The 21,458-nt window shown below is 40.4% G+C and overlaps 1 protein-coding gene across 2 annotated transcripts in view; it reads left to right on the top strand.

Moving 5' to 3' along the window:
• CMPK2 (cytidine/uridine monophosphate kinase 2) overlaps nt 1-21,458 on the top strand; it is a 391,806-nt gene that overhangs the window by 766 nt on the left and 369,582 nt on the right. The gene's annotated exons all lie outside the window — the stretch shown is intronic.

Raw genomic sequence — 21,458 nt, 5'->3', positions numbered from 1 at the left:
GAGGTGTTTGCCACAGTTCATCTCTGATATAGGCAGGCATATACCATGTAAGCCATGGTATGCAAATACACATGTGAGTGGAACAGCACTTTGATCATAGCAAATGCATTAAGTGCTCAGTCTTCAGAAATATGAAAGAAATAAGTGAGCCAGCACGCATGGTAAATGTGTCTGTCCATACTGATTTATGTTTATATAAGCACACACACATAGGCTCATAAGTGATTACAAGGCTAATGGCACAAGAGCCTTTATAAGCCTAGTTAATAATACCCAAGATATGACAATGTTGTTTATCTTTTTGGCTTTTCCCGGTTAGGGGTCGGCACAGCAGAACTCCGGTCCACTAATGATTAGCAGTAGATTTTTATGGTGCTGAGTTGCCAGCCCGTTGCCCAACCTTCAGAGAAGGCACGCCCATTCACGCACATCTTTCAGAGGCCACTCGACCGCGGGGAGAACCTGTAGACTCCACAAAGAAGCCACTCCAGCCAAGAATCGAACAGGAGAACCTCTTGCTGTGAGGCAACAACGCTACCTCTGTACCACTATATCTTAATTTACCAGATATGGGATTGGGTAATATCAGGGTAGTGGGTCTTTGGGTGTTGGAGCCCTGAGTCATTTTACAGGCTGCCTCTGTCCATAAGGGACATGGGCAGCACCCTGGGAGTGAATTTACAGTTTCCCATCCATTTATTCAAATTCTTTTTGAAGAGAGTGAGGGACGGGCTTTGTTTTATGAAGATGGAAATGTTTTTCCATAGATGAGGTAGCCTTTGGGTATGAATCTGTCTCTCCAGTAAATTCTTTTATAGCCACAAATAAGGTTTGGATCTATGGAATGGCAACCCTCGTATAATTTTTCTTGCGAATATGTAACATTTTCATCAGAGCTGGATCAGAGAACGCTTTTTAGGTCAGGCATAAGTCCCTTTTCAGTAAATGATATGAAACAGATTAAGGGAATAGGTTTTTTAGCTGGTTTGCATAAGATATGGGTCTTACTTTTTGTATTTTTTTTTTAGTGAGAAACCTCTGGGACCGCTCCAATTGGTGTAAGTGGCTGGTTAGGTAATGCAGAAGGGAGCATTGTACTTGATTATGGGCCTAATGGGGGCTGACTGCAATGTCACTATGACTTCCTTTTATCTTGATGCCATGCCTTTACATATAAGTTGAGCCACAGGGAAGGATTGCTTCACTATTGTAGCTACTTGGTGGTCAAAGTTCAGTTTACTATTTGTGTTCCTAGATCCCTCACCACTGGGTCAGTAAGGACTTATTCCCTCATAATGACTGTTGGGGGGATGGTTGCGGGTATTTCTTTTGGGTGTGGTAGGAGGTGATGGAGGGGTAGTTTGAAATGAAGTTGGCCATCAGTTTTTATTATAGCTTTGGGTGTCAAGAAGTAACCTCTTCCATTTTTCCCTCCAGACTAGCTGCAAGTGTTGCTTTTCATGATTAACTCAGCACATTTCTGAGGGTTTTCCCTGAGGTAATGAACATAATTAAAATAACCTTATAGTTATCTTTCACCTGAGAGGCTATATTTGCCTCATAGTTTGCTTTGGCATATTTGACCATCTGTCTAATTTGTTTGTTTACACTGGTGATTGTCTTTTTGCACTGTTTTGTCTGTTCCTTCTTGGCTTTGGAGAGGATTTTTTTTCCTTTTGTTGAATAGCCTATTTATGCTAGGGGTCCACCAGGGTGGTTTATTTTTGACAGTAATCATAGGTTTGACTCAGACAGGTACTGGCTCCTCTTTGCAGGTATGTATGGGTTGTACAGTGCTCTGAGCAAGTGATTTATAGGTCGTATAACTCTCCCAGTTTATGGAGAGTTAGTTGTAGTCACCCATAAGTATGGTGTTAGGTTGAATTGTAAGAGTTTCCATTAGGTTTATGTAGGAGGTGTGGGTCTCCAAACTTATGTTAGGTGATCTGTAGCTAGCAAGGTTATGATAGGGGATCACACCTATGGTTAGTTGGGCATACAGCAGCTCAAGTGAGTCATGTTGTTAGACCTGTCTAGCAGTGTGCTTGTCCTTTATGAACACTGAGACACCTACTCCCTTTGTTTTATCCTGAACTGAGAGGGATCAAAATGTATGTAGCCTTTGATAGCCAGGGTGCTTTCCATGGTTCTGAACCATGTTTCTGTGACTGCACATATGTCTTCATTCTCCAGGGTGTGGAGTACTTCCAGGAAGTGCATTTTTTTTATTTAAATTGCTTGCATTGAGCAGCAGTACATTTAGATAGTCGCAAATGATTTTTGTTATGTAACAACCTGGCACAATCCAAAAAGGCACTATGGCAATAGATAAAGTTTTTGCCAGTATCCGGAAGCCAGTTGGTGATAAGAACAAACCATCTCTGGCAAAGCATCATGGTTTGTCGGTCATGTCTCCCCAGGCTGATAGATTTTGGATCCCTTTGTTGTGACACCAGAAACGAAGCCAATTGTTGAAGTTAGTCATTTTCTGCTGGTACTGTGGCATCATCATTGGTGAAGGTCGGATGCTGCTCAAGGCTAGATTCATACCCATGTGGGACACATACTCAGAGAGCTCCATCATGTTTCTCTTCATGTAGACCAGTGATGTACATCATATTTTGTTTACTCCCACATGCACTATGACCTTGACATACTGGTGCTTATGGTTTAAAGACCTAAGTGCATGTGTGATCTGGCAGATCCTGGCTCCAGACAGACAGCTCACTGTTTAGCCTGGTATGGGGGGCATCAGTATGTCTTACAATGGAATCCCCAATAGCTAGAATGTTTGGCTGGGTGATGTGTTACCTTATGGGCTTGGAAGTGGGGCTACTATGATTTTCAAAGTTATGTATTGTGTGAGGTGCTGTCTTTTCTGAGTGTGTGCTGGGCCACTGAGAGATGCTTTTAGGAGGTGTTGAAGGTTTGGTTAGATTACAAGTGAGTACCTCCACATATCTGGGTCTATGTGTTTGTTCCTTATTGTTGGCAGTGAGTGTTTTGGGTGTAACGCTGACATTCTGGTTTGCATTTTTCATGTGTGTATGTGACAGCTTTGCCTCCAATGACATTGTGTATCTATATCTCTCACACACTGTGTTTGTTTGTTCTAAAATTACATGGTGGTTAGTAAACATGAAGCAGTTGCTACACTGCATAATAAAACCCTCTTAAAGTAAAATAATCTGGGTTTGAGCCAAGTGCAGTAACAAATGCTTTACAACAAAAGGCAGAACTTTTGCAGTATCATATCAGAGCTCCTGTGGTATCAGGAATCCATCTGCCTTGTCCAATAAAGAATTCTAATTTAAGAAACATATTATTTGCACTGCATTTTTAATTACACATCGAATATATATATTACAGTACTAAGGGCAGTTACTTTGTGAAAACCAATGGTATAGAAAATTGCTGTACAGTTCTGGGATTTCTGGCTACACCATGCAGGTCAGAACTCTTTTGTTGATAAGATGCAGAAAATAAGTCTGCCACTTCACTCACTTTGCCTCATAGGAGCTTAGCACGTTATTCCCTCTGCTTTTTTTTTTATTTTTTTGGAGACCCGCAACTTAGGCTCAGTTTTCAGATTTCCTGCCCTTGAAATATTTCTCTTATGACAAGGTGTAATACCTCTTGCAACAGTGGTTAAAGCTATCTGAAGAATTGTTGATATATTTATTACTTCTTAAAAGATCATCCTTTCGAACACATACACAAGCCTTGATCTGTGTATAAAATGTTCCTTACCATTACCATTTATGTTTAATTTACATCCTGCTTCCAAGGAGAATTTGCAATAAAAATAGATAAACATGGTCATCAAACCAGTGATGATCTACACTGAACTTTGTTGCAGAGCAGAAAAACTGTGACCATTTGGGTGTCAAGAAAAAACCTCTTCCATTTTTTCCCTCCAGGCTGGCCTCTTCACTGGGTGGTCATAAGTTCAGAACAATAGACAACAAAAAGTGATATGAATAATTTTACCAGCAGTGAATCAGTTGCTAAATGTGTGGTGATAAATTAGCTATGAAGGCAATGTGGCAGTGTGGAAGACAGGGAACTTTCAGTAGTCACACATATGCACTGTTTCTGTGTGGAAGGAAGCCCAGCTAGAGGTCATGTCCTGCAGACTTACTAACAAGTAAGGCTAGCAGAACCTTAGTTCAAATGAAGAGGCCACTATGGTTTTACAGTCAAGTGCTAATAATGTTAGCCTAACTCAGAGGGATTGTTGTGAAATCATAAAAGAAAGGTAAATTCTTCTGTAGGGATTAGAATGCTGAACAGCTTTAAAGAGCTTTACAGTGGATGATAAGTGTATTCTTCATTGATACTTTGGGTCCTATGATTTAAACCACTTTGTTAGAATTAAGACTGAAAAGTGTTCACACATATTGAGCCTGAGGAATCGAAACACCAAAGTGAAGACCTTTGGTACAGTTTTGCAGGCACTTTTTTCTGCAGAAACTTTCCAGACATAACCTTCTGTCAAAATATGTTGTCTAATTTGCCAACAATCTGAAACACAGGTTCTACAGATTTCTTGTTAATCCAACCCAACAAAATCTCCCTGTCATTTCTTCTGGGACAGCAGAGGGTCTGTCTGTGATTATCATATATGCCCTGGCATTAGAAACCTTTGTATGTTGAATCATGAGCTACTTATCCTATAAGTATTGATCCTGACTCTCTTTCATTCTGATCAACAAACCACTATTAACTAGTAATTCCTGGAATTTTGATGTGGTAATAACTTGTTAAATTATAAACCACCCTCCGTCAGCTTCATGGCATAACCCAAGTGAACAAGTATTGAATAACAACTTTGGTGCTAGAGGTGCCAAAGGGAGGAGCTGGGAGTGAACCTCTGTCATCTGCTGCCCCTTCACAGGGGAAGAAGTGAGAAGGATCAGCCCAGAACTGTAGTGGCCTATAGCAAAGGCAGAGGTTATGTTCATCAGCAGGTCTGGTTACATTGTGTGATTAGGCACACCAGGCAGTGCATGGTACCATAGTCTTTGGCTGGCACATGCTTAGAAATACACGTGTATCATAGACCTGCATTGTATGCCTCTACCCTGGCAACATGCATGCCAGATCCACATGGCATAGGTTTGGGGGAGTAATAAGAACATTCCTACCCTCACCACTTTATAGATGGAATAAGAAGCTGCAGCTGAAAAGATAGTTTTGCAGCCTGCAAAAATGTAAGGTCCATCATTAAATGTGGACAGCTCTACTAAATGGATAGCAATGCCAAGCCCACAGGCTGCTGGGATGAGGGTATCCATGGTGTGAAAGAATGAGCAAGAAGGTAAGGGGTATGGAGGATCAAAGTCTCTTCATATTGCTTGGATGTTGGACTCTGTTGTGGCTGATCCTTCGCTGGTGACAAATGTGCCAAACGACAGATACTTTTACATAGAACAGTACTTGCTGTGTATGTATTTAGTATATCTTCTTTGTTGTTCCTTTTTAAACTTTCTCTTTCCCTTATCACTCTTTGATTGCATTTCAAACATCTGTAAATGTCATTAAGTGTAACAGATGATGGAAAATGTAAGCACATTATCAAAGCGATAGTATAAAATATGTATATTTTACTGAAGTGTACTGCAAAATTCTGCCACACAAGGTCCTCATTCTTTAAAATACTGGTGTCACTAATACTGGTCATGTAGTATGGTTTTCTTATTATTTTATTATTAGATAGCTTCAAAAATAGTGTGATGAAGGCGATTTAGAAAATAGAGTAGTAAATCAGGCTCAAAACTACTAACAGTCCTCCACAATAGGGGCAGTTAAGCAGTCTACTCCTCATAAATTCACCAAGGATTACAAAATGGTAGGAAATTCCAAATGAATTTGTGCCTTAACCTTTATTTGCCACATCTGGGTCTAAATTGAAGACACAGCTACAAAGCATGTGTCTGAATTAAGTGCACAGCTATAGTGTTTGATTCTGAATTAATGGAACAGCTACAGTGTTTGGTCTGAATTAAAAGTACATCAACACCAAATAGATAAATGTAAATGCTGAGTGTCGACAAGACTAAAAAAAAAAGTCTGAAAGCTCAGGAAATGAGCAAATCACAAAGATTGGTCTTCTCCCTCTCCCTTAAACTTCTTTTTGGAAGGAGTGCAAGCCCTCCTGCACCCTCTAATATGAGGGGGACAAGGACCCCATACCTACAAATTTATATATACCAACGCCAATATTGTCGTACCTCTTATAAAAGGGAATATACTCAGAAGTGGCCATCTGGAAAATAGTATATATAAGTCTGTTTTTTGGCTATTCAGTCTCCATGTTTTTGGACTCACTCTTGCTGGTCCCGACATTTCCAGTGGTTACCAAGGAGATGACATGAATGCTATTTCTAGTATAATGATATCACTATCATCTTTTTTACACCAGTCTATAATAGCTGGTCTTCTAACTATGCTATTAAAACTGCTAACACTCAATGCTAATATCCTGCAAATATTATTTATATTTGAGAAAATGTTCTAAGGAAAAAGAATAAAACCTTCACCATTTATTCTTTTTCCTTTGTGTTTAATCCAGTAATTTTTCTCTTTCTGTCTGTCTTATTCTTTTACCGATATAATTTTTCTATTAATATTATGTTGCCGAAATGGCAAAACAGCAAATGCTGTTTCAGTGACATAGAAACAGTGAAATACCACTAATGTAAATGGCCAGGTCACCGATTTTTTTCCTGGGGAAAAAAATCGCTTGGCCGTCATCGTGAAATTGCCCTTTACCCACTGCAGTACGATCTTGGAGTTGGTATATTTAGTGTGGGGGTTGGTCTAGGGAAAAAAATCGGTGACCTGGCCATTCGCGCTAGTGGTATTTCACTGTTTATGTGTCGCTGAAATGGCATTCTCTGTTTTGCCATTTCGGCAACATAATATAGACCCTTTTTTCTTTCTTTTACTATATTCCAGGTAATATCTTCTTCTTTACAACTTCAGTATGTTCTTCTACATTTTGTTCTTGTTTTTTATATGTCATACATTTATCATCATTTTTTCTACTGTTTCTTCTGTATTTTTTTTTACATGGGTTTGATCTTGTTTTTCTTCACTTAATAGTTCCATAACCCCTTGAATTATTTCAGACACAGTAGCTTCATGTATATCTACTGTCCCTTCTTTACAATCCATCCACATATGACATACTGTTTTGCATTTATAACATTTTAGCTCACATGTTTTTGCATCATGACCTATCACACCACATTTAAAACATTTCCTTTTTGTACAGTCAACAATCAAATGATCTGATTTTCCCTAGTAGAAACAAGTTTTGGGTTGACCCCAATATTTTACATTCTTTAGATCATCTATATGTATAATACTAGGCATATGAATGATTTTATCATTTTCCATTTTTAATATAGGATTATAATCCCAACTGCAAGTCCATAATACTCTATTGTTGAAAACTACAGAAATGTCCAATACATCTTTACATAGGCTATTTAAATGTCTTTTCAAAGTCTCTTTTTCAATTTCTGTTCTAAAGTGAACATGAATTTTCTTCTTAGTTTCTCTGAATAAACTTTAACTACATAAGCATTCTATTGAGTACAACCTTTTTAATTTTCATATTGACTGAAATGTTTTTCCATTGCTATTTTTCAATAATTATATCACAAAAAAGTTTTTTTTTGCTTATATGAATGAAAGATCTTAACTCTGCTGGAGAAGTTCCTTGAGGTGAAATTACATTGTCCCATACCTCATATCTTTCTATTTCTCCTTCTTCCTTGGAGAAAATCCTAATAGTATCATTTTGTCTTTGTTTTTTAACAGTTTCTTTTCCTGATGTTCTTTTTTTTGCTTTTTCCTTAACCATATGAGTGTAAGTTTTTGTCTTACCATCTCCTGTTTTTTTATAGGTTCATAGGTTCATACTAAGCTATCTGCCCTAGGGCATTTATAAGCCTAGCCAGAGTGTGTGTGGCTTTCGCCACCCCTTGGAATGAGAATACTATGCCCATGTAGGGTTTAATTCATTGTGCCTCTGTCTAGTAGTGACACAGAAGTGACCCCCGGGGTAAAGCTACAATCTCCCATCCACTCGTCAAGATAATAATCTTTTCAGGAAGTGTTGTGGTGCCTTCAGTTGTGTAAAATGTTTGGTCAGGGACATACTAAAAAGGGCATTATACTGAATGATCAGCCTGATGAGTGCAGAACACAATGGAATGATCACATCCCTAGATGTGGATGCCATGCCCGTAGTAATAAGTTGTGTAATGAAAAATTACTTTCTTTCAATAGTGGCTACATGGAGATTGGACAGTTCATTGTCTGCATAGATTCCCAGATCATTAATACTGGATCAATTTTTGGGGGTGTGTTGTCAATGTAATAGTTGCAAAGGAGGTCATGCTTGACAAAGGATACTGTTATACATTTTTTAGCATTTAAGTTTTAGTCTGTTGATTTGACACCACCTATTTTATGTGACAGGTACTCTTGGAGGTTCTTGGTATCCTCTGGAAGTTTATTATGACACCAAATTTACATTCATCTGTAAACAGTGCCAGCTGTAAACACTTAACATTAGCTTTGTCTCCAAAAAGTAAATGCTACAGAGGAGTAGCTAAGGGACTGAACCATGGGGTGCACCACTACTGACAGGTCTTTTGAGAGAGCTAGAGCTATTCAGTATGATTTTCTGGGCTCTATTTGTGAGCCAGTTTGCTATCCATCATTTAACTGGGATAGTTTATCTATGATACCTGAATGTGGGATGGTGTTGAATGCCTTTGCAAGGTCTAGATATGTGGCATATATTGATCTGCCCTCATCCATTTCTTCAGTAATCTTCTCAAATAAGTCTTCTAGGTTAAGTAGGCAGGCTTTACCCTTGAGAAATCTGAACTGGCTTGGGTTGAGAGGTTGTAGGTTGCTTATGCCCTTATATACTACTTCCATAACGATCCTGTAAATAGCTTTAAAGATGAAGCTGGTCAGACTTATGAGTTCATAATTACCTGAATTCATTGGCACCCCACCTTTTTCCAAGTTGCTGTCCTCCACTTATATTGCACAGTGCCTGCTTGGAAGCTGATATTGAATATCATCTATAGGGGGTCTGACAGGTCGTGTTTCAGTATGCTATCTGGCCACATAACAGTGTTCTTGACCTTGAAGACTTGTTCATAGAGGAGTTTGGGGGGTGTAGGTAAGGGTATGTGATCTGGGAATGTAGGATTGGAGAGGTGGGTGAATTTAGAGCTAAATTTATTCAGTAATAGATTAGCTATGCCTTCTTTGTCTGAGTATGTGATATCATTTATAACTAGCTTTGTGCAGTGCTGGGCATTGTTTCTGAGGTTTATTACACAGTTAAAGAAGGCTTTGTGGCTGTCCTTTACCTGGTTAGCTATTTATGTCATATCTGGCTTTGGATGACTTGTTCAGGGTTTGGAGTTCTATGTTAAATTTAGCAAGAGCATTTTTTTTTTGCTTCTTGAGAGTTACGTTATTTTTACAAGCAATGGATTATTTTGCTATTATTATAGAGCCTGTTTATATTTGGGTTCCATCATAAGGGATTGTTTTTAAATTTGGCATTGTATTTTCTTCAGAGAGAGAGAGAGAGAGAGAGAGAGAGACAGATAGATGTCTGTATACAGCTGTTCACATGTGCATAGAATTTGTCAGTAGAGGATTCCATATAAGCAGTGGGGTCATTGAGTTGGGAGAGGATGCTGAATTTAGCCAGGTTATAACTCAGTTTTACTAGATTAGCCTTAACATAATCTTTGAATACCACAGTATGGAGAGATCTTCTAGTTTCAGTCCTATAGTGAATATAACTGACATGTGGTTTGATTTGACCATAGAGCTAGTTACAAATAGTAGGGAGTATGCCCCATATTGGTGAGGACCAAGTTCGGGATTTTTTCATGCTTGGTTGCAGTGCAGTGCAGACTAATTAAATCCAGAGGGTTTGTACTGATGTAGTCCAGAAATCTATGGGCATACATGTTTGAGGAAGTATGTCTTGCCCAGTTAATGACAGTGTAGTTGAACTCCCCTAGGAGAATGGTAATTGGCTTAATGCATATGGACTAAAAACTAGTTTTTTAGGAAGTATGGGTTGAGGGGGCCATAGACGGGGTCCTATAGTTTGTTATGATGAGACATGGCTACAAATATCAGCTATGAAGCATATTACACAATCTCTTCATCCCCATATTTGGCTGATATCTTCTTTGGATTTTTTCTTACATCTAACATCTAATATTTAAAATATTAGTACCTCATACTTTGAAATCAGCATTTTGTTTTTGAACTTGCCTTTTCTTTTCAGGCCTTTACTTTTATTAAGTACAGTGGTAGCATTGTTGCCTCACAGCATGAGGTTCTTTTGTTCGATTCTCGGCTGGAATGCCTTCTGTGTGGAGTCTGTATGTCCTCCCCTCAGTCGAGTGGCCTCCAAAAGACATGCGTGAATGGGCATGCCTTCACTGAAGGCTGGGCATCGGGCTGGCAACTTGGCACCATAAAATTCTACTGCCAATCATTAGCGGACCGGAGTTCGGCTGTGGCAACCCCTAACTGGGAAAAGCTGAAAAGACAAACAACTTTTATTCTTAGGATTTTTATGAATTTGTTATATATTTTTGAAACAGGTGAATTCAAACGTACTCATACCCACATGGGATTGAGGAAATCAGATAAAGAACAACATGTTGAAGCTTGTTAGTATTTCATAGCCTTAATACTCAGTTGATAGACTGTGACATTGAGGAAAGCTAATTATCAATTTAAGAAAATATGAAACCATGGTCAATCAGGAGTAGATAGATGATCCCCTAATTCTTTATGACATTTGATGCTTCATAGTTTGATACTTTTATTTCTCACTTATTATGGTTCAACCAAATATTAGGGTTCAACCAAACACCCTAATAATGGGCGATTTCAACTACCCCACCATTAACTGGGAAAACTACTCATGTACCAACTTCTTCACTCAGCGCTTTCTGGAATTCATAAACTCCAATGCCCTGGATCAACTTATCCACACCCACACCAGGGGCAACAATACCCTAGATCTAGTCAATACCAACATGAGTAACCGGTGTTCCACACCTGAAGTCAATGCCTCATTGGTCCGATCCAACCATAAGCTAATCACCCTAGATATCCACATCTTGCCCCCACCCCCATTAAGGAAACCACGGTAAAAAATTTCTCCAAAGCCAACTACATGCTTCTTAAGACAGAAGTGGTGAACTTCATGACATGCATGCAGATGGACAATACAGTTACGACTACTGAATCCTACACAATTGCACTTTATAAGCACTCCCACACAGAACCAAGACGCTATCCTCCAAAAAAGGAAACCAATCTGGTAGTCCCCTGCCATAAACAAACTGTACAACAGCAGGAAGAAAGTATTGCAAAGAGAGTAAAATCCCATGAGTGGAGGAGCTCCCTGGTCAGCCTCAATAAGAAGCTGCAATCCCTCATAAAATCCTCCAAAGCTAGTTACGAAAACAAAATCGTCACTGATTCTAAAGACAACCACAAAGCATTCTATAGCTATGTTAGGAATCTCAATGGTAACACTCAGATCTGCTCTGAGTTATGGCACAATGTCACTAAATATACAGATCCAACTGATATTCCAAACATCCTGGCAGATAGCTTCAGTGCTAACTTTACCTCCCTCTCAACCCCTAAAGTGCCCATCTCTATACCGGAAGAATGCAAAGTTCCTGTAATCACAGCTGCATAAGTAAAAACCACACTCTCCAAAGCCAAGAACACAGCATCCATGGGACCAGACAACATCCCAGGCTGCATTCTACACAAACTACAGAATGAATTGGCACCCCTCCTAAGTACCATGTTCAATCATAGCCTCACCTCAGGCGTTTTGGCCACTGAATGGCACACAGCGACGGTTATCCCACTCCATAAAGGGGGAGCCACCACAGACCCCGGTAACTACCGCCGCATTGGCCTGACGAGCCTGGTCTGCAAGGCCATGGAACGTATCATCATGGAACTTATAAACAAAAACATTGGTAATCTCCAAACACTGGATCCCACCCAGTTCGGGTTTTTAAAAGGCACTTCATGTCTCCTAAACCTCATAGACTTTTTTGAAGCAGTCCCCAAAGCCGTAGATGAGGGTAAGGTGGTTCACACAGCCTATCTAGATCTTGCCAAGGCTTTTGACACCACCCCCCACTCTGGAATTATAGATAAACTCACTAAACTTGGTATAAATCCCTATGTCACAAGATGGGTTGCCATCTGGCTCATTGACAGAACCCACACTGTGAAAGTAGCAGACTCCAAATCCGACTTCAGGCCAGTGGCAAGTGGAGTACCACAGGGTTCAGTCCTGGGTCCTCTCCTGTTTGTTATCTACTTCTCTGAAATGCAGGCTAACACAGAAGGTCTTTGGCTAATGAAGTTTGCAGATCACTGCAAACTAGGAGCCATAATCAAAACTCCTAATGATGTGGACATCCTACAAAAGGGCCTCACCGAGACAGATGCCTGGTGTCAAAGCCATGGCCTCAAGCTCAGTGCAAAAAAGTGCATTGTCATCCCCTTTGGTAAAAACTCTGTACCCATGAACTACAACACAGGCGGTAGTATACTTAACACCGAAAGTGTGATAAGAGACCTTGGGACACAGGTGGACAGTAGTCTCTCCTTTGATAATCACATTGCCACAGTAGTCAGGAACTCCTTCTACGTGGCACACCTCATCACAAAAGGTTTCTCATCCAGAAAAAAAGAGGTCATTGTTCCCCTCTACTCATCACTCATTAGACCCATTAGAGAGTACAAAGCTCCTTTTGGTATGTACCTAACAAGACATCTACAACAACTGGAAAGGCCGCAGAAATACCTCAGAAAGAGGATTACCGGCCTCAAACAGATGACCTACGCAGACCGTCTCAAAAAATTCCAGCTTTACTCTGTCGCATATTGCCTACTTAGAGGTGATCTCTGCCTACCATACAAAGCTATGTCAAACCCAGAGCTGTTGGACATGCTCCACTTAAAGAAATCCCAATCCCTCTGTGCTACACGCTGTAGAGATCTAAACCTTGTCACCACAATAAACAGAACATGCCGGAGGGATAGATTCCTGTCCCAGAGACTTCCCATTCTCTGGAATAAACTACCTATTTATGTCAAACAAAGTTCCTCATTAGCACTCTTCAAGAAAAATCTTGATGATTGGATGGGAAATAGGAAATTCACCCCGGGGATCACTTCTGTGGCTCTGCTTGAGTGTGGTACAGGAAAATAATTTTCTTGGGTGGCAAAAGCCAGGGTACATTTTTGGCTGGGCTTGTATAGGTCCTAGGGCTGATAGCCTAGTACCTACCTATGAACTTCCTTAGTCATGTATTAATTATTACACCGAGTACTGGCAAAGTTGCAATGCTTTGGAAAATGACAACTCTTCTTCTTCTGCTCAAGGTTTCTGCCTCACTTATTTCTCCTAGTTGCTGTGATGTTATCTCCATAGTCCCACTGGTATTTAAATTATCCAAAGCTAAAATGTTACCTTGGATGAAAAATGATCTTGAATAACATAAAAAGGCCATATCCCGATTATTGCATAGTTTATAAACACAAGATGCAGGGTTCGAGTCTCACAAGGGATAATTGGCTAGGTTTAAAATGGCTCGCAAGGGCAGTTAGCCTAGTACTAATCTATCAACCTATGAACCTAAACTCCAGCCAGGTGTAAGTCTGTAGCATTCAGGAATCTGACAGAAGTGATATTTATGGATCTAAGACTTTCAGCTGTGTGCTCCAAAAAATACTTTCTCAGGAGCGGAAAGGATATGGGCTTAGTAGCCAGCTACCTCTCAACACTTGGTTTTATGATTTGGCTCCTGCCTAGGGTTCCTTCACTGTGGAATTTGCATGCCTATCCTGTAGACATGTATGTTTTGAATGGATGCTATGGTTTCTTACCTCATTCCAAAGGGTTCCCTATCAGAAGCCTGAAACACCATAAGCTTGAAAATCAAAATCCTGAAACCAAAAGCCTGAAAATTCAAAATCCCGAAAACCCAAAATCCTGAAACTCAAAATCCTGAAAACACAAAATGGACATACTGACGTCATTGTGGCTTTGCTATTGTTAGCCCTGTGGTGTTAGGTCATGCGTTAGGTTCAGGTAAGTGTGCGGTTCGTTTTATGTTAGGGTTAGGGGCGGTTTAAGTGAGTTAGGGTTATGGCGCAGGTTAGGCATGTATGCAGTAGTGACAAATATTGGGGTTAGGGGCAGTTTAATTGAGTTAGGGTTAGGGCGCGGGTCAGGTGAGTGTGCGATAGTGACAGACCTTAGGGTTAGGGTTAGGGTCAGGGTCAGTTGGTAGATATTAGTGTCTTTATAGTGACATATTAGCATTATTTGTGTTTTCAGGATTTTGAATTTCAGGATTTTGGGTTTTCGGGATTTTGAATTTTCAGGCTTTTGGTTTCAGGATTTTGATTTTCAAGCTTATAGTGTTTCAGGCTTCTGATAGGGAACCTTCCAAAGACATGCCATATATGAACTGGTGGTCCTTTAAACTGTTCACAGGACCATGTGTGATGTGATGTGTGATATGACTGTTGCATCTTTGAAGAGGCTACCGATTCATGTGAAATAGAGCACCTGCACGACAGTGTTCAAGAGGAACCTGGACAAGTGGATGGGGCACTGTAAATTCTTACCAGGGATAGAGCCCACAACCCTCCTGGACATGGGCAGTCATCATTAAATGCAATCTTGGTTACTGACTAGCATTTCTGTGGTATTACATTGGGATGAAATGGCTATGCTTAAAATGACCTCCAGGTTGATAGTCTAATAATCTCGTATGATCCTGTGATCCTATGTTGTGTATCCTGAGATGGACTTAAAATCTATTCAAGATTAGGTCTATGCCTTAAGTCCATCCAGTGTCAGAAAAAGCTTCAACTCCACTGTAACTTTAAATTGCATAAAGAAGGGTAAGGTGGGATCTTAAAGAAGATAAAACGATAATAAATGTTATTTTTTTTGTATCTTTCCATTCACATGCATTTTAATCATAAAGTTAATAATGTTCAGCTGTATCATACTCTGAAAATCTGTCTTTGCATGGGAAAATAGTACAGTAAGTAAACTCAAATGGGTATATACTTTTATGAACAGATACATATTATGGATGTAGAAGTCCCCCAAAAAGTAGCAGATGTTCCATTTTAAACAAAGAAACCTGCAGTCAGAAAATCCTTCATGGATGTTTAAGTGAAATCAGTGTTTTGTGCAGGAGAAAGCCTGCACAACTATGGAGGTTATGCCCCCGCACTCAGTGCTGTTTACTATAACCAGCTTTGAAGTCACTGTTACTGAGAGAAAAGGCAAGCAGATCATTTCCTTTGTACTTTAAGGGAAAACACCATTCTCAAAATGCCGTTATTAAATTTGTCTGATTGGAGCATTTGTGTCTCAGCAGAAAAAACAACTCCTGACTCTCAAATCGCAGAATATCTCCAACTGTTTAACTGAATCTGTCTACATAGCTTTGTGCAGAGATATAGGAATATGCCCAAAGCAGTAAAGCAACCTTTTTTTAACTGATTTTATACATACCCTTAAATGTTACTCATTTTGAGTCTTAAAAATGTCAGGTTTCATGCTGTTCCACAATGAAAGGGTCTCTAACACATTTGGTGGCAAGATTTTTTTTAACCTAATATCCATGGTAAATAATGCTGAATAATATTACTACATCAAAAGAACAATATAAGTATAATGAACTGCATTTTAATCATCCATCGAGTTTTCCAACTGAAGTTGCTAGTAAGTGTTTCACATTTTTGCCGGTTTGGCTAGCACATAGCAAAACATTGAATGCCCTGAGAATCTTCTTCCAGCTTTTCCCGGTTAGGGGTCACCACAGCAGATCACCTATCTGCTCATGATTGGCAGTGGAGTTTCACGGTGTCAAGTTGCCAGCCCAACCTTCCATAGAAGACACACACACATCTAGGGCCAATTTAGAGTGTCCAGTCCACCTACAGCATGTCTTTGGGAGGAAGAATACCCGGAGGAAACACACACGACCACAGGGATGGCATACAGACTCTGCACAGAAGGCACCCCAGCCAAAGACTGAACTGGAGAACTTCTTGCTGTAAGACGGCAACGCTAACCGCTGCACCAATAATGCCTCCGTAATAGGATGCAATTTCTAGAGAGATGTGTACCTTTTTAAAATGTACCTTTTTTGTAGGTGTATGCGTTTGTGTGTGTGTGTGTGTGGGGGGGGCATTCAGCAAATAATTTGCTGTTTTTGGTAAAAGGTGAAGGCTGAAATGCTTTATTTTACTTATGTTTGTATAAATGGACCTGACACAATATTTAAATATTCTGACCCAGCTTTTAAATTCTCAACAAGCTGACATGTCAAATGAATCTGTTTAGGCATGACTTTCATCTGTCAATAATTTTCAGGAAAATCCTAATTTGTGTGTGTGTGTGTGTGTGTGTGTGTGTACAGCATGCATATAATTTTGAAAGGCGGGGAAAACTATAATGGCCACACTGTGCTGATTATTCAAATTATATGCTTATAATTTTAAAGCTTTGCAAGTGAATACCAATAAACTAATCGTATTCTACCAACATTTTAGGCGAATTATATCAATATATATCGAAAGGGTTATCGATACGGGGATTTAATTATCCCCCGCCAGTTTTGCAAGGGAGAAGCTAAACGTTACAGCCAGATGATAGACTGGAGAGATCACCAACAGGTACAGTAACTTGTCATTACTTTCGGTTTCTTTTTCCTGTTTACAAAATAAATAGTCTCATGTTTCACACTCTAGAAACGAGGCACTGCGGAGCAGTTTCGATTCTCCAGGTAGTAAGCTGAATAGGCTTACTCATAGCAAGCCTTTTTAATGTCCGTTGCTTGGCACAAAGCGGAAGTTTCACTTCAGATAAGTCATTAAGGACTATTGCATACAGGAATGAATGGCACCAGAGTTACAGGGAAAGTCTCTCACCTAATGGCGACTTTGAAAAGAAGGCTATATGCCATTGAACTACGTAACACTCCTAACTTGATATATTTTTCTGAATGCAGCTCCGAACCCCGGTCTTTAGAAGCAGAAAGTGCGGTGCATATCCAGCAGTTATTTTCACGGGGCAAATTCTATTCGTTTTATGCTGCGGCGCCCAACAGAGTTCAAACAGCCCTGCTATGTAAGACACTTAAAAAGAAGCCATCAGAAAACTTACCCCCTAACTGTCAGGTGATGCGACTCCTGTCTTTTTATTCTGACAGTTACACTTCTTTAGGAAAAGGGTTTTTAGTTCAAGACCTTCATAGCTCTTCAGAGACAAAGCATTTGCTGAAGTGTTTACTGCTGGAACACGAACAGTACTATCTGTGCACATACGATAAAGATTCAGATAGACGCATATGGCAGAGCCTAAATTATTTTAGGGGTAAAGGCAGCGAAATTAGGAGAACGCGTATTCTTCCTGTTAAAGAGGTCCCGTTGTACCCTTATATTTTAAACAGCAGCAATTCTGCGGTGTTCTACACCTTTGCAGGTGCCTGCAGTGTTTTGAAGGAGGTAAGAGTGCAAAATAGTGTTAGATAACATATTTGTCCTACTTAGGAAGGTAGAGCTATTTATACAGGTGTCCTAGTATGTCTTAGCTTCATAGGTATACTTTTGAAAACAGGTTAAATAAACATTAAGGAATTAAAAAATATTAAACTTAATAAAAATAAAATGTTTTCATGCGTATTATGTTTGATAATATAGGTTATGCATCAATCAGAAATAACTTTTCAATGCAGTTTAAATAAATAGCTTGTTCATTTCAGTTTAGTGCTGGATGAGCAAATATATTTCATCTAGCTGCTTTGCTTATAAAGGTTTGATGCAGCAATGTCTGTAAAGGTTTACTCTGGAGCAATTACTGCACAGTTTGGCTGAGAGGTGTTTTCCACAGTTCATCTCTGATATAGGCAGGCATACACCATGTAAGCCATGGTATGCAAATACACATTTGAGTGGAACAGCACTTTGATCATAGCAAATGCATTAAGTGCTCAGTCTTCAGGCATACACCATGTAAGCCATGGTATGCAAATACACGTTTGAGTGGAACAGCACTTTGATCATAGCAAATGCATTAAGTGCTCAGTCTTCAGAAATATGAAGGAAATAAGTGAGCCAGCACACATGGTAAATGTGTCTGTCCATACTGATTTATGTTTATATAAGCATACACACATAGGGTCATAAGTGATTACTAGGCTAATGGCACAACAGCCTTTATAAGCCTAGTTAATAATACCCAAGATATGACAATGTTGTTTATCTTTTTGGCTTTTCCCGGTTAGGGGTCGGCACAGCAGAACTCTGGTCCACTAATGATTAGCAGTAGATTTTTATGGTGCTGAGTTGCCAGCCCGTTGCCCAACCTTCAGAGAAGGCACGCCCATTCACGCACGTCTTTCAGAGGCCACTCGACCGCGGGGAGAACCTGTAGACTGCACAAAGAAGCCACTCCAGCCAAGAATCGAACAGGAGAACCTCTTGCTGTGAGGCAACAACGCTACCTCTGTACCACTATATCTTAATTTACCAGATATGGGATTGGGTAATATCAGGGTAGTGGGTCTTTGGGTGTTGGAGCCCTGAGTCATTTTACAGGCTGCCTCTGTCCATAAGGGACATGGGCAGCACCCTGGGAGTGAATTTACAGTTTCCCATCCATTTATTCAAATTCTTTTTGAAGAGAGTGAGGGACGGGCTTTGTTTTATGAAGATGGAAATGTTTTTCCATAGATGAGGTAGCCTTTGGGTATGAATCTGTCTCTCCAGTAAATTCTTTTATAGCCACAAATAAGGTTTGGATCTATGGAATGGCAACCCTCGTATAATTTTTCTTGCGAATATGTAACATTTTCATTAGAGCTGGATCAGAGAATGCTTTTTTGGTCAGGCATAAGTCCCTTTTCAGTAAATGATATGAAACAGATTAAGGGAATAGGTTTTTTAGCTGGTTTGCATAAGATATGGGTCTTACTTTTTGTATTTTTTTTTTAGTGAGAAACCTCTGGGACCGCTCCAATTGGTGTAAGTGGCTGGTTAGGTAATGCAGAAGGGAGCATTGTACTTGATTATGGGCCTAATGGGGGCTGACTGCAATGTCACTATGACTTCCTTTTATCTTGATGCCATGCCTTTACATATAAGTTGAGCCACAGGGAAGGATTGCTTCACTATTGTAGCTACTTGGTGGTCAAAGTTCAGTTTACTATTTGTGTTCCTAGATCCCTCACCACTGGGTCAGTAAGGACTTATTCCCTCATAATGACTGTTGGGGGGGGTGGTTGCGGGTATTTCTTTTGGGTGTGGTAGGAGGTGATGGAGGTGTAGTTTGAAATGAAGTTGGCCATCAGTTTTTTTTATAGCTTTGGGTGTCAAGAAGTAACCTCTTCCATTTTTCCCTCCAGACTAGCTGCAAGTGTTGCTTAACTCAGCACATTTCTGAGGGTTTTCCCTGAGGTAATGAACATAATTAAAATAACCTTATAGTTATCTTTCACCTGAGAGGCTATATTTGCCTCATAGTTTGCTTTGGCATATTTGACCATGGGCCAAATTCAGGAAGCCTCCGTGTAAGAGTTATAACTCTTACACGGAGGCTGCAGTTAAACTGTGTGATGTCAGCATGTCATGCATATGCATGAGGTGCATGAGGCATGCTGAATCACACTAGTAACTCTTACACGGTCCATGTAAGAGAGTAGGGGGCGTGTCTGTAGGCTAAGCCCTGCAAGCGGACACGCCCCCAGAAGACTAGAATGGCTGAAAGTAAACAGCCACGAGAGGCCATGGAAATGTGAATAAACACACTACACAACACATGCCCCGATAGACCATCAGTGTATAAAGTGAAGAGATGTTATAAAATTAAATTAAAACCTTTTTTTTTTTTTAAACCCCGTAAATGTTTGCTACTGTGTGCGCCCGTGTGCGTGGGTGTGCTACTAGCGCAATCACAGTTAGCAGTCAGTGGAAAAGGATATAAGAACTAAATATGCAAAGTAAGCCAAGAAGTAACAGCGTAGCGGTAGAGTTGCCGGCCTAAGAGTAGGCAGGCAGGGTTCGAGCCCCCACAACAACCTTTTTTTTTTTTTGTAAATAAGCACTAAAAAGCCCCCTGACAGTATTGTACAAATGTAAATGTATTCCCTTTTGTAAAATGGAATGAAATGGAGCATATATTCCGAAGTAACACAATAATAAAAATAGTCAGAAATGTACTGATAGCTAAGCTGCTGTGAGACGGAGTGCCCGTAGCTGAGTAGTGTTTAAAAAGCTGCAAACTGTGTGCCCGTTGCTAAACACTGGTTTAATAGGCTGAAACCGTTTGCAACTAGCTGTGCTTAGCTGAACATGTGTGTCACTAGCCAATTAAGGTTTATCCCAGCGCACACCGTTTGCGCCGCTCCCACAAGCTAACTGCCAGTGCGCGTTACCTCCAGCAAACGGCGCAGACCTGGTTTTAAGTGCTTAAAAGTGCTTTTGGCATGTTTGATTGACAGGTCCTCAACTCATATCTTTCAGGAAAATCAAAAATCAGTTGTCAGATTCGAACCCAGGATACCATGCACTACAGTCAAGGTACTAAACCACTAAGCCATGACAGCAATACCTAGAAAGGCAGAAATAGCATATATATGGGATAAAATCCAGAATGGAGCATGATAAAGCATTTTCAGTGAAGTAGATACAATTCCAAAACGGCCAATCAGAGAAATGTGCGGGAAAGCGGCATATATAAGCCCCATAGGCGGGAATACACAGCAGAAACGATTGTAGAACAGACCTGCAGTTAGAATGAGTGGAGTAGGTGAGGGACGTTGCTTTCGAGCACAGCGTTGGGGCGTTGAGGAGTCCAGATACATGGTCTGGCTCCTTGTCCATCATCACGAGGCCCAACTCATGCAGGGCCAGGTCTCATGGGGAGCGATAGGGCAGAGGCATGGGACCAGTTGGCTCGTGATCTAACCAGTGCTACTGGCATTCCACGCACTGGTGAGCAGGTCCATCACCACCATGCGGACCTGAAGCGACGCAAGGAAGACCAGTTGACCGAATGGATCCAGGAGGCCCGGGATATGCCCAACGCCCCACTACTGAGTAAGTTACATTTTGCTTATGTATGTAAGGATTTCAACTGGCCGATACCATGGAGATGTGTAGTCCAATATTACTTTCGTATTACAGCTGCAGGTGTCCGCTCTGCGAATCGCGAGATGTATGGCCGTAGGCTGGTGCGGCTGCGCCACCATGCAGGTTAGTAACCCCACCCATTACTTGTAAATAAATATTGTACTGTAGCATGTATCAGAACACTGCAG

This window comes from Protopterus annectens, chromosome 1.part0 (assembly GCF_019279795.1).
Source record: "Protopterus annectens isolate FY-2018-M chromosome 1.part0, PAN1.0, whole genome shotgun sequence".
Lineage (NCBI taxonomy): Eukaryota > Metazoa > Chordata > Ceratodontiformes > Protopteridae > Protopterus > Protopterus annectens.
This window is presented reverse-complemented; position numbering and strand designations above follow the sequence as displayed.